The sequence below is a fragment of the Diceros bicornis genome, chromosome 1 (assembly GCF_020826845.1).
Source record: "Diceros bicornis minor isolate mBicDic1 chromosome 1, mDicBic1.mat.cur, whole genome shotgun sequence".
Taxonomy (NCBI): domain Eukaryota; kingdom Metazoa; phylum Chordata; class Mammalia; order Perissodactyla; family Rhinocerotidae; genus Diceros; species Diceros bicornis.
Window position 1 is genome coordinate 39779181 of NC_080740.1, and position 14365 is coordinate 39793545.

Consider the following 14365-nt stretch of genomic DNA (forward strand, 5'->3'; position numbering starts at 1 on the left):
TTAGTGTTTATTGTTCTGTTTTTGTTCGTTACGTGGACCTCATTTGACGGGATGGGACAGACTATGACGACCCCCCTCTCTTTGACCTTAGACCACTGGACTGAAGTGAGAGCGAGAGCGCACGAATTGGCGGTGGAAATAAAAAAAGGGCGTTGGCAGACTTTTTGCACCTCTGAGTGGCCCTCCCTCAATGTGGGTTGGCCCCCTGAGGGGACGTTTAATCTAACTATTATCCTCGCGGTGAGGGCTATTGTTTTCCAGGAGAGACCGGGGTCCCATCCTGACCAACGACCATATATTACAGTGTGGCAGGATCTGGTGCAGAACCCACTCCCGTGGGTTAAGCCATGGGTAAAAGCAGAAAAACTAAGCCCCCGAGTCCTGGCGCTGCAGGATGCGGAGACACGGCAAAAATCGAAATCAACTCGAACAGCGGAGTCGGAGACCCCTTCGGCCCCCCCCGGGGTCTACCCTGAGATTGACCCTCCTCCCGAATGGCCCCCTTTCTCGCCTCCCCTTTACCCCTCCCCCGCTCCAGGATCGCAATCAGGACGGAGGGCGACTGGCTCGGGTCCCTCCGCTGGAACCCGAAGCCGCCGCGGAGCCACTCCGGACGGGCCTGATACCACGGTGGCGCTCCCGCTAAGAGAGTATGGAGCTCCTGCGGGGCCCAACCAGCTGTCACCCCTCCAGTACTGGCCTTTCTCTTCCTCAGACCTGTATAACTGGAAAAATAACCATTCCCCCTTTTCAGAAAACCCCGCCGGATTAACCGCCCTGATAGAGTCCCTAATGTTTTCCCATCAGCCCACTTGGGATGACTGTCAACAGCTCTTACAGGCACTCTTTACCACGGAGGAGAGAGAAAGAATCACACAGGAAGCAAGAAAGAATATCCGAGGCACCAACGGGCAGCCGGCAACGATAGCTGAGGCGGAAGAAGGGTTTCCGCACAACCGGCCCAATTGGGACTATAACACGGCTGAAGGTAGGGAGGCGCTGTCCGTTTATCGCCGGGCTCTAGTGGCGGGTCTCCGAGGGGCCGCAAGGCGGCCCACCAATTTGGCTAAGGTAAGAGAGATCCAGCAGGGGCCCACTGAACCTCCCTCCGTTTTCCTAGAACGATTGATGGAGGCTTACCGCAGGTATACGCCCTTCGACCCATCCTCGGAAGGGCAAAAGGCCTCTGTCATTATGGCCTTTATTGGACAGTCTGCCCCAGATATAAAAAGGAGATTACAAAGGCTAGAAGGGCTGCAGGACTACGACTTGCGGGATGTGGTAAAGGAGGCTGAAAAGGTGTATCATAAAAGAGAGAGTGAGGAGGAAAAGCGAGAGAGAGAGAGAAGGGAGGCTGAAGAGAGGGAAGATAAGAGAGATAGGAGACAAGAGAAGAAACTGACCAAAATACTGGCCGCAGTGATAAAGGCGACAGGGCCAGATCATAGGCAGTCAGGGAACCTGGGCAACGCCCCACGACCAGGCTCCCGCAGACGACAGCCCTAAGACAAGGACCAATGTGCCTATTGTAAGGAGAGAGGACACTGGGCAAGGGAATGCCTGGTTCCTTGCCGGTCTCCTTGGAACACCCCTCTCCTGCCTGTAAAAAAAGCCTGGAACTGCTGATTATAGGCCGGTCCAGGATTTGAGGGAAGTGAACAAGAGAGTGCAGGACTTACACCCTACTGTGCCAAACCCATATAGCCTACTCAGCTCCCTCCCCCCATCACGGAAATGGTATACTGTCCTGGACCTGAAAGATGCATTCTTCTGTCTGCGGCTGCACCCAAAGAGCCAATTACTTTTTGCTTTTGAGTGGCGCGACCCTGATATGGGGATCGCTGGACAACTGACTTGGACAAGACTGCCTCAAGGGTTTAAAAACTCCCCCACCCTGTTCGATGAGGCCCTCCACAGGGATTTGACTGACAATAGGGTTAAAAACCCTCAAGTGACTCTTTTACAGTATGTAGATGATCTACTGTTGGCGGCGGAAACCCCGGGAGACTGTGAGGAAGGAACCAAGCGCCTCCTGGCCGAGTTGGGTGAGTTGGGGTACCGGGCGTCAAAGAAGAAGGCACAATTGTGCCAGGAGAAAGTAGTGCCAAAGGTGGTTAACCGACGCCCGGAAAAAGACTGTGACTCAGATCCCGGCCCCAACCTCCGCTCGCCAGGTAAGGGAATTCCTGGGGACGGCCGGTTTCTGCCGGTTGTGGATCCCAGGGTTTGCTACCCTGGCTGCTCCACTGTACCCATTGACTAAGGAAAGTGGGAACTTTGTCTGGACTCTAGAGCACCAGAAGGCTTTTGAGACTCTAAAACGGGCATTATTAGAGGCACCCGCGTTGGCCCTACCAGATTTGACCAAGCCCTTCACCTTGTATGTAGATGAAAGAAAGGGAATCGCCCGGGGAGTCCTAACTCAAGCCCTTGGGCCCTGGAAGCGCCCAGTCGCATATCTATCAAAAAAACTGGATCCGGTAGCCAGTGGATGGCCCTCCTGCTTAAGGGCAATCGCCGCCACTGCCCAGCTGGTAAAAGATGCAGATAAGTTAACTCTGGGCCAACAGATAACCGTAGTAGCCCCCCATGCCTTAGAAAGCATTATCAGACAGCCTCCAGATCGATGGATGACTAACGCCCGGATGACTCACTACCAAAGTCTGCTCCTAACTGAGAGAATTACCTTCGCCCCACCGGCCATCTTAAACCCGGCCACACTACTGCCCGAAGCAGATGACCCGACCCGATCTGCCAGATGAGCCATGGGCTGGAGCCCCTAATTGGTACACCGGCGGCAGCAGCTTCATGGCAGAAGGTAAGAGGATGGCTGGGGCGGCTGTGGTAGACGGGAAAAAGACTCTGTGGGCAAGCCGCTTGCCGGAAGGGACTTCTGCACAAAAGGCTGAGCTTATCGCCCTGACACAGGCGTTAAGGTTAGCTGAAAATAAGACTGTGGCCCAGGTCATCAGAAAGGCACCGACCCCATAGCTCAAGGGAACCGCCTAGCCAAGCGGGCGGCACTAGGACCTATGGTCCTGACTCTCCAGGGAGCTAAGGTCAGCAAAGCTGCCTCCGGTGGGGAACTAACTAAAGAAGAGAAAGTCCTTTCCGTTGCAGAAGGGCGAGAATACCTATCACATTTACATCGGCTAACCCACTTGAGCCCTCAGAAACTAATTGAAATTATCCAGGCCTCCCCGTACCAGGTACCAGATTTGAAGAAAACGGCTGAAGAAGTTTATAAAAATTGTAGAGCCTGCGCTCTCACAAACGCTGCAGTTTCCAAATGCAGCACGGGACACAGACTCCGGGGAAATAGGCCAGGAGCCTTTTGGGAGATAGACTTTACTGAAATCAGACCGGCCCGGTATGGAAATAAATATCTTCTAGTATTTGTAGATACCTTCTCGGGATGGGTAGAGGCTTTCCCCACCCGAAAAGAGACTGCCTCTGTAGTAGCCAAGAAGATATTGGAAGAAATCCTCCCGAGATTCGGGATCCCAAAGGTAATTGGATCTGACAACGGTCCTGCATTCGTTGCCCAGGTAAGTCAGGGACTGGCCAGTCAACTGGGGATCAATTGGAAATTACATTGTGCTTATAGACCCCAGAGCTCAGGCCAGGTAGAAAGGATGAATAGAACAATTAAAGAGACCCTAACTAAATTGTCCATAGAGACCGGCGATAGTGACTGGACAGCCCTCCTGCCCTTTGCCCTGTTCCGCGTCCGGAACACCCCACAGGGACCCTTAAAACTTACACCCTTTGAAATCCTCTATGGAACCCCTCCCCCTTTGGCACAAATAGGGATACATGACCCTGACATTATACCTTCTATACCTTTGTCAGCCCGCTTGAAAGCACTCGAGGCCGTCAGGCGCGACATCTGGAACCAGCTAAAAGAGGCCTACCAGCCTGGTGATCTGCTCATCCCGCACCAATTCCAGGTTGGGGACTCTGTCCTTGTGAGACGACATCGGACGGGGTCATTAGAGCCACGTTGGAAGGGGCCCTACGTGGTGCTCCTCACTACGCCCACAGCAGTTAAAGTGGACGGTATAACTTCTTGGGTTCACGCCACACACGTGAAGAAGGCACCCCAGAATGCAGCAGATCTCTGGAAGGTGGAAAAGACTGATAACCCTCTTAAGCTGCGTTTGCGTCGTGGGGACGGCAGACAGACCGTCCAATCCTAATCCCCACGCTCCTCAACTGCTCACGTGGCAAGTCGTCTCCCAGGTAGGAGATATAACCTGGTCAATCCAAAAAACTGCTTCCCCTTGGACATGGTGGCCAGACTTACACCCTGACCTTTGTAAACTGGCTATAGGAACCCCCGACTGGGATTTCATGGGTCGACGAGGGAGGGGGCAAAACAAGCCAGAGGATGCCACTCCCCCCATCGCAAGGGTAAACTAAAGGCATACCCCTATTTTTGCGTGCTTGTGCAGTTAGTGCCTAGAATTTACTATCATACTGCCAATAGTTTCGAAGATGAGTTTGATCAGAAATCTATACTAAGGAAAAGAGAACCAATATCCCTCACCCTAGCTGTGCTCCTGGGACTGGGAGTTGCCGCGGGCGTAGGAACCGGCACTGCAGCCTTAGTTGCAGGGGAGAGAGGATTAACTTCCCTGAGCAATGCTATAGATGAAGACCTCAGGACTTTAGAGCAGTCTATCTCTAAGCTAGAAGAGTCCCTCACCTCCCTGTCTGAAGTAGTGCTCCAGAATAGAAGGGGATTAGATCTGTTGTTTTTAAGGGAGGGAGGGCTCTGTGCAGCTCTTAAAGAAGACTGCTGTTTCTATGCAGATCACACAGGAGTAGTCCGAGATTCAATGCAAAAATTAAAGAAGAGATTGGACATGAGGCAGCGAAGCAGGGAGGCCCAACAAAGCTGGTTTGAATCCTGGTTCACTAAGTCCCCCTGGGTGACGTCCTTACTATCCTCCCTAGCAGGGCCTTTGTTAATTCTTTTTCTACTTTTGGTTTTTGGACCGTGTGTTTTCAATAGAATCACTACTTTCATAAGAAAAAAAGTCAATGCAGTGCATGCTATGATGCTCCAACGCCATTACCAAGCTCTCCCACGCAATGAGCCACTAATAGCAGACACCGAAAACTAAGTTCTAAGATTAGAACTAGGGACAAAAGAAGAAGTGGGGAATGAAGGATGTAAATTATGTTAAAAATTTAATATGTTAACACCTTAAGGGGCAGTTGGGGCGAGTCTTCTATGAATAGAGTCTATCGATCCCAACTGACTCTGTTCGCGGAAGACTCACCCTAAACCGTTCAGAGAAAATTGAGAACAAGGGAGTGCTACAGAGGGATAAGTTTGGGAGGGTCGGGGTGGAGGGGGCCCAGATGGGGACATGTGTGTGCACCTTGATAGCTGTTTCGCGCCGTAGCAATTCGCGCCATAAAATGTAACTGTCTGAATGTTTTGAATTAACCAATCATGTAAAACCGCGCCAACCTTTTCCCGCTTTATGCTCCCAAATCCTATAAAAGAACTTGCCCCCTAAGGCTCGGGGTCGACCCCTCTGTCTCCTGCGAGGGACACGAGTCGACCCGGAGCTCCGTTCAATAAACCTCTTGCGTTTGCATCAAGTTCGGTCTTCTGTGTCTGTGGGCCCGCGTCATCCCGAGACCTGGTGAGTTGGGATTTCCCTCCCCTTCCCCTTGGGAATCCAACAAGAACAGTACCCAGCATTTAATAGGTGCTCAAATATTTGTTGAATAGATTAATAAAATTTGATTATGTCACTCATCCAAACATATACAAACAGTGAAACACAGATACATGCAGAAACACATAAGCCACAGGCATAAAGATATCACATGGACACACTCAGAAAGACACATATGCCACATAAAGAAACACACTCTTACAAACTTTAAGAGGCTTTAAGACTTTCAGAGGCTTCCCCTTGTTTTGGTGATAAAGAAAAAGATCTTTAACATAGGTACCAAGTTTTTGCACAATATGGTTTCCACCTATCTCTCCTCAATCATCTCAAACCACACTCTCCTTCTCAGCTTCTTCACTCTAGCCACACCAACCTTCTCTCTGCCCCTTGTACTCAACACGTCCCTTCACACTAAAATAGCTTTGGAATATCCACTGCTTGGAAGGCCCCTCTTTCCTCTTGCCCACCTTAATATCCCACTGATGATTAATAAATTATAACAAGAGTCCTTTCCACGTGGAAACATTTGCTGAACTCCCTAAATAGGTCAAATCTTCCTATTTAAGCTTGAGACTCCCATGAATGAGTAAGTGGATGAATGACTGTCAATGATGTTGCTTATGATTATTGGACCACTGAGTACATCTGAGTGTCGAAACTTCATCTTTACTTGATGCTATGGTATTTCAAAGTAATTAAAACTCATGTGTAGTTACACAGTAGTCACATTCCCCCAACTGCAACAGATGTAGTTAGGGAGATGGAAAGGAGCAGCAGGCTTTGCATGCTTTCCATCACCATAATGGTGACAGAGATAAAGCTGACATTGCAGAAGTTCCCAGAGCTTCTATTTACCTACTGATATTTACCGTGATCCCCCAGGACAGCCAGTAACATCATTTACTTCAGATAAGGTAAGTTTGACAACGCGCTGAACATTAAAAGGAAAAGTGCCTGGATAAAATGAAAACAACACTGTGTCCTGGTGAGGGGAAGAGATGGATGGGCTATATATAAATGTGAGTTCATTAAACATCAGGAAACAACAACTACAACAAGGCTTGGCATGGTGTGTACTATATCATTTTCATGAGTGTATTTTCTAAATACCATTTACAAAAAGGATACAAGTGAGAAGGTTAATAGGAAAAAAATCATAAAAGGCATATACTGAAATGTGAGAATTTAGAAGATTTCCTGAAGTATCAATCCATTAAATAGGTGCTTATCCACTCATTCAAAAAGGAGAGAGTATGCCTCTATAATTTCAGAATCTGTCAGATCATTGAGCAACTAATTGGAAGGTCATTGGACAAAATCCTCCAATTACCTGTACTGGTTCCATTTCTGAGTGGGATTCAAGGCTCTGGGAGAAGTTTGGGGATGGGGAACAAAACTCACAATATTCAAGATGTTCATGGGGTTATTCTGCACTCAGACTCTGCTGTTCGCTAATTGTATAGGACCCTGTATATTTAAAGGGAACATCTGAATGTTCTCAAGTGAAAAAGGAACCAACCGTCTGTGTCTGTCACACAGCACAGTAAGGCCAAGTGCTACATTAGACACTGACTCAGTTTGTTTCTCTCCTCTTAACCTTAATTAATTATGATTGAATTCATCTCATGCCCATAAAGGATTCATTTCTACTTCTATCCACAGTTTTGATTTTGAATTTTCCTATAATGACAGTCCTCCTGTCTATTCTCCAGCCAGATGGCCTCCTGTCCACTCAGCCATGCCTCTCACTCAGACATGGCTGTGTCCTCACTCATGAGCACACCAGCAATCAGCTCCAGGAAACTGACATTGACATTCCCTAAGCATCTTCTGAATCAGCTACTTTGGGATGGCTCAGGACCTCTCAAACAGAACCAAAGAATAATACTATTGAAGCCTCCTGGCATGAAAAAGTAATGTAACAGTGTCTTCTGAAATGTAAGAGGATAACATAAACTGGTTTTTTTAACCACCAGAAAGCTTATATTGAATTATAAAATGGTAATTCCAAGCTTAGTTTTGCAGGTTCTAGGTTGTATCTTTCTATATAGGTATTTCAAGGAGCATAAGCTTCATTTGCAAAACAATTAATTTCCATTCTAACATAGAAAATATTTATGTATTTAATAAATATTTATTGTACAGATACCTTTCTAGGTATATGGGTTTAACAGTGAAGGAGATAGTTTCTGTTCTCAACAATTTTATAGTTCAGTGCTAAACACAGATATGTGAATATACTATTGTGTTGCAAAGTAGTAAGTGCTGTCATAGGGGAAAATGCAGGGCTCAGGGAAGTCAGAGAAAGCCATTGGGCTCTGCCTTGGAGAGTCATGAAAAGCTTCCCAGAAGAGGTGATGTTTCAGCTGAGATCTGAACTAAGCCTTTGAGCTGGGCAGGCAGCAGGGAGAGTAGCTACAGGGGAAGTGGGCAGGAAAAGAGCTGGATGGAGAGAACAATGTGTCATCTTGCATCAAGAGTATCAAGATTGAACAATGTTCTGAAATTCCGGGAAATGCTAAGGTAAAAAAAAACGAATAGATTAAAGAGACTCAAAGTTGTCATTTCCACATGGGAAAAGAGAAGAACAAGCAAGATGTTCTTCCATTGTTATAACTGTCACGTCAGTGAGGTTTGTGGTAAGTTGAGGTCAAGTTTGACTTATTAGATTATATTTAAATTGCCTCCTGAGGTAATGACAACAGAGACAGATAAGGAAATATTAATACAAGATATATTCAATAGGTAGAATTTGGACCTCAACTCTTCAACAAGGACATAAAACCACAAAATCTTTGTCATAGGTAGGGAAATAATTTTCCTCCAGACTCAAATAATTTGGCAAACGAAATAGGGTCTACATCAAAGATAATTGAGGCCAATGAAGATAAATATACCAATGTGTTATATTCTTTCTTTCTTACCACATGTAAATACTTATTTCTTAAATCAACATTTATTTCCTGCAAGATACTTACTCAGCACAAAGATTTTTAAATGAGCAAAATGAAGTCATTTTTCCAACAGAAAAAACAGATGAGAAAAACAATGATTTTAACGTCATATGACAACTTTTATGACAAAGGAGGACACAGGGAATAAAAGAGAGCAAGGAATAAAGGGGGCCACTTGAGAATGAGAGGAGGTTCAAAACTCCTAAGAAGAGTGCACATTTTGACTTTCTTAAATGATGCTTGGGAATTGCCAGGTAGACAAGCTAGGGAGTGCACTTCAGGCCCAGGGAAGATTGTGAGCAAACACGTAGAGGTAGGAAAACAGATTGTTAGGGGCTAAGGACAGTTTGCTATGGCTGAACTAGTTTACACTGTGAGGTGGAGTAAGTACAAAGCAGTAGGATTAGGAAGACAGTGAAAGCCTTATTTGTTGTGTTTGGAGTTTGGGCTTTGTCTTACAGACAATGTGGGGCCATTAAGGGATTTTTGAAGGCATGAAGCAGCATGATCAAAATTGCATTTTTGAGGATCACTTAATTGTAGTGGAAGAATTTAAACTGGATCCTCCAGAGGGCAAACAGAAGTGGGCGTTCAGGTTTCCAATTTTATAACTTGGATTATCTTAATAGCTTCTAAGGCAATTGCAATTGGGATGGAAAGGAGAATATGAATTCGAGAGATATTTAGAAGGTGAAATTAACACAAAACGGGCAATGGTTAGTATAAACTCTCACCCAAAATTCAGGACTCACATTCTGACAAATATAAATATATTCAAGAAGAAAATGGAATAATGTATTTAAAATAATAACTGTGCTGTCAGTTTATACGGCTAATGTAAACCAAAAATTACCACTGACTTAAATGACCACTAATTACATAGTGTTACTTCTTTTTCAGGGACTGAGAAGGGATGAAAGTGTGCAGATACGCGCTCATACACACACACAAACCCACATATTACAGAAAAAGAGGTATGTGTCAGGGTGGGAGGAATACTAAATCCTTCACACTGTTCAGATATTTATGAGATTTTAGAAACCACTTTCCCATATACTATTTGGTGAATTATCGTTTAAAAAAAAATCTCAGGCAAATCATGCTGTAAAATACAAATGATGGCAGGTAAAGAAAATTGTTTAAAATAAACGAAGGTTCGCTGAGCAAAATCTGCTTAATAATTTTGACTGAAGGCTGTAGACAATATGTAGCAACAGAAGCAGGAACCTTAGCATTTCTGCCAGGCAAAAAGAAACAATTCAGCAAGCAACAGTGAACTGAAATGCAGCTAAATAAACAGCCAGAAAGAAACACCGCTGTGCAAATGCTTTTTATATAGCTACACCAAGCTAGGTGGCTTAGAGTTGGAGAAGAAAGTGCTAAATATGTAACAGCCTGGGGCCTCACTGGACCCAAATAATAGTTATTTCTGAGTAGGTCAAGCAAGAGTCAATAAAAAAGAAAGCAGGAATGAATGTTGGGTGCATAGGAGGCTAATAATGCCCTTCTGGGATAAACTTGGGTTTCAAATAGCCTGAATTAAATGCGTAAGTTTCAAATACTTTATTATAGACCACCAGTACCAGAAATATACGTTGAATAGCTAGAAAATTGATAAACCCTGCAAACCAGCGTTATCCTTAATACAGATTCTCTAAGCCAATATTTTTCAACATGGGTAGAAGAATCACTTGCAATGGAATCAAAGGGAAATTTATTAAATGCAGATTCCTGGGCACCATCTCAGGCCTATCACATCAGAATTTCTAAGGGATAGGCCTGAGAATTAAATTTTTTATCAAACTTCCCAAAGATTCCACTTTTAACATATAAAAACTATTTTTTGTTGCTTTTTTTACTTTTTGTTTTGTTTCCAAATGTGATAGTTCATACATAGATATAGGGATAGATAGATAGGTAGATAGATAGATAGACGATATACAGACAGAAAGATATTGGATACATAGCCAATTCCAGGCCAAAATTCTTTTCTTTTGCAGCAAGCAAGAGCTTAACTAGTTAACTCACACGGTTTAAAAATATAGACTGTTTAGAAAGCAAGTTCTTTTGAGATAGAACAAAACATAAATGCAACAATTAGATTACATAAGAGACAGTTTATAATCAAAAAACACTTAGTAGAATATTATAGCAAATGATCTCTTCAAGAGCATACAGTTTCTTCTATCACAAGTCTATGAATCTCTTTTACAGATACATTGGTGACAAAGTGGTACGCTAAACAGACACTGTGCTTGACATTGTGCCTCTGATGAAGGGAGTGAGCAGGCATGTGTGGCCAGGTTTTTGGGGTGATGGCACTTGTCAATTAAACACTACAAAACTTTATAGGCCTGTGAATATATATGTATGTTGCAAATCCTGGAACCATGAACTCACTGAATTATTTAGAAATTCATCTCTATAGACCATGTATCCAGGGTGGAAGTGAACCTGAAAGTTGTGGAATGAAAACTACAAAATAAGTTTGTAAAGACACACACATAATTTACCAACCTGCTCTGATTTAGATCAGCAAATCCTTCCGTCCTGATGGGCACTGCTGAAAGTAAAATGAATAAAACCTATATTATTGTCTGCTATTTCTTCCACAAAGAGTCATCATAAGCTTGGGCTAGTAGGTGTATGACAATCGATGCCCTTATCAACAGTGTTTGTTTAGGTAACTCTCCTGGTAGAATAATAATTTTTGATCCAGATTCTTATTAGAGTGTTATTTAGAAATGACAAAGTATAAACTTTAAAATCCAAAAATTACCTAAGAAAAGACTAAATTTTCAGACTCATCTCTTAAACATTAGAGTTTCTTCTGGATCCTGAACTCCCACCTGCCAGTCAATTCCATTCCGAGCGGGAGGGCACAGAGAGTGGCAAGAAAATGATTCAGCTTTGCTGCTTTACGTTATCCTGTCTGGAAATTACCCAGCTTTGTGCCCAACTGATCTTGCCAAATTTCAGCTGTCTCCAGCACACAATCTAGGGTAGACTCATTTTTCCCCCCACAGCTGACCAGCAACTGTAAAAGGATGGAGTCACCCGACAGGATATGACTAGAAAAGGGACAGTAATAAGTAAGCAGGTAGTTCCCAGGTTGGGGCCAGGGAAGAGCCATAGAAGCCACTTTAGATATTATTATTTTCTTTAAGATTTGTTATGGTGAAAGTTTAATAACAAAAGAAAAGATCTGAAAATGTCTACGACTTAGAAAATACTTTGGCTCATATTGTCCCTACTAATTTGGATGTTATGTGCATAAAATAGGAAATAATCTGTTTTTACTTATAAGTCAAAAAAATAAATGGAGAATTTTCCACAGAAAGTACGTTTGATTAGCAGTGGTAAATCACCTCTGTGGATGAATTATAAGAAAGAAACACCAAGGTTGTGATTTCTGGGCAGCCTATTCATCTTTCCTGTCCATCAGTGTATTTTTTTAAGAAAAACAAAAACACCTATGATTAAAGGGTCAAGTGGGAAGATTTGTAATTCAAAAAACCATTTTTGTGAAGCTTTGTATCAAAGAGAAATTGCATTCCACGTAGGCACTACAATACTGGCAAAGATGTTCTGTTTTCTTTTATGTCCTGAGAAGTTACTTGTCGTTTTACCTAAAAATTATCTAAAAAGCAGTATTGAAATAATTGGTTAAGTACTAAATTATGCTTCATTCCTCTCCAGGGACTCAAAAAGTCCTTATCAATAGGAACAATCCACATCCAAACTCTGAGTTTGCTCAAGTTCGGTTTCATCGTAATGTAGGCCTGTTTATCGCTATCACGGGATACACACTTCGCATCACTTCAGGGCTTTTACTAGGAGACTGAACGTTGAACACATCATTTTCTTTCTTCTTTCTTTTTCTAGCAGACTTCAGTGCACTTGTGAAATGCCTTGTAGACCACAGGTATGCTGGGGAAAATGACCTTTATGTCTTTTTTATAACTAAGTCATATCACGTCAGACTCAGTTTCTGGAAAAAAATTTCCAGTTCAACATGGCTGCCTCTCACTTCCTCCATCCTTGGTATATGAGTTCAGTCAAGAGCACGCTTTGTACCTTCAAATATTCAAATATCTTCTTCCAGTCACACCCCGCAGTTCATATTTTTTTTCATTCCAGAATGTAGCACTGTCAACTTTTGAGGATTAGGCTGATTCAATAGTTGGAGTAATTTGGGCCATTCTTTGTATTTTTAAGGGGTCTGTAATGGAGGTCAGTAGCACTCAGATTCAGCTCTTAATAAGATCATCCTAATTTGAAGCACATATTAGGCTCCTATCTGTGCCAAAATGGTAGTTGAAATAGAGATCATTTTATACTTATTTATGGAAGACATTTTGTCATTTGGTTTTATAACTAAGAAGTTATACAGCATTTAAAAAAGTGAATTATTTATTTTAATACATGGGTATGAAGTGTTATTTCTCAAGAAGTTTAAGATAATCAAATATAGACTTATCAATGCCTGTTAGCCACATACGTTACTCTATCCATTTAATTATCAAGTAAACATTCTCGAGCACTCTTTTAGGCACTGTGGATATCCCTGTCATAAATATGCTCATAGTTTTGTGCAGTAATTTAACAATTTTTATAGAATCAACTTGCTTTTTGCTAATGAAAGCATACAAGAAACTCTGGCACTTATAAAATTAATTTAACTGCCACTTTATTCATATAAATTTATTTTATAAATATAAACTTAATAAAGCTTCATAAAAATAATAAGAACAATGATGCTGTTTTTATTTTTTAAAATCTGTATTAGGTTTACAATCCCAATTCAGTCTCTATAGTATTTATTTCTGTCATATATTTTAGCTACACAATATAAAAAAACTCTATTCAGAAATTATTTGCAAAAGATAGCAGTTATTTAACTACTTATTATGAAAATTCAGGATGCTCTTGGAAACAGAGATAGAAAAAAACTTTATTCAAGGATACGCACAAAAACGAATTAATCTGGTAGAATGTGCTAAAGATTTTGTGGTATTCAATATGTTAAAAATATGGTGTAACATAATTGATCATATTTATTTATTATAATTTTTTTAACTTTTTATTTTGCAATAATTTTAGACTTAGAAAAGTTGCAAAAATAGTGCTGAGACTTCTATCTTTTACCCAGCTTGCCCTAATTTAACATATTTTATAACCATAGAGCAATTATCAAATACAGAAAATTAACATTGGTACACTACTATTAACTAAACTATGAACCTTATTCAAATTTCAACAGTTTTTTCACTAACGACGTCTTTCCAATCCCAGAATTCCAAATTGCTTTAAATTGTTAGTCATCCAATAGTGTCACTTCCTCAGTCTTTCCCTGTCTTTTATGATCTTGACATTTTGAAAAGTACTGGCAAATTGTTTTGTAGAATGTCCCTCAATTTATTTGATATTTTCTTATGATTAGAATGAGATTCTGAAAAGACAGATTTGTCTTTAATCGTATCAATTATTGTGATGTCATTTAGAGTTCTATCTGTGGCTTGATCTAGTTCATCAATTTGGGACAATTCTTGGCATATATCTCTTCAAATACTACTGCCCTCCCGTCTTTCTGTGGGAGTTCATTTATACATATATTAGACTTTTGGCCAATATTATTCCATACATCTCCTTTCTATATTTTCAATCATTTTTTTCTCTCATGCTTCAATACATTTTCTACAGACCTAGACTCCA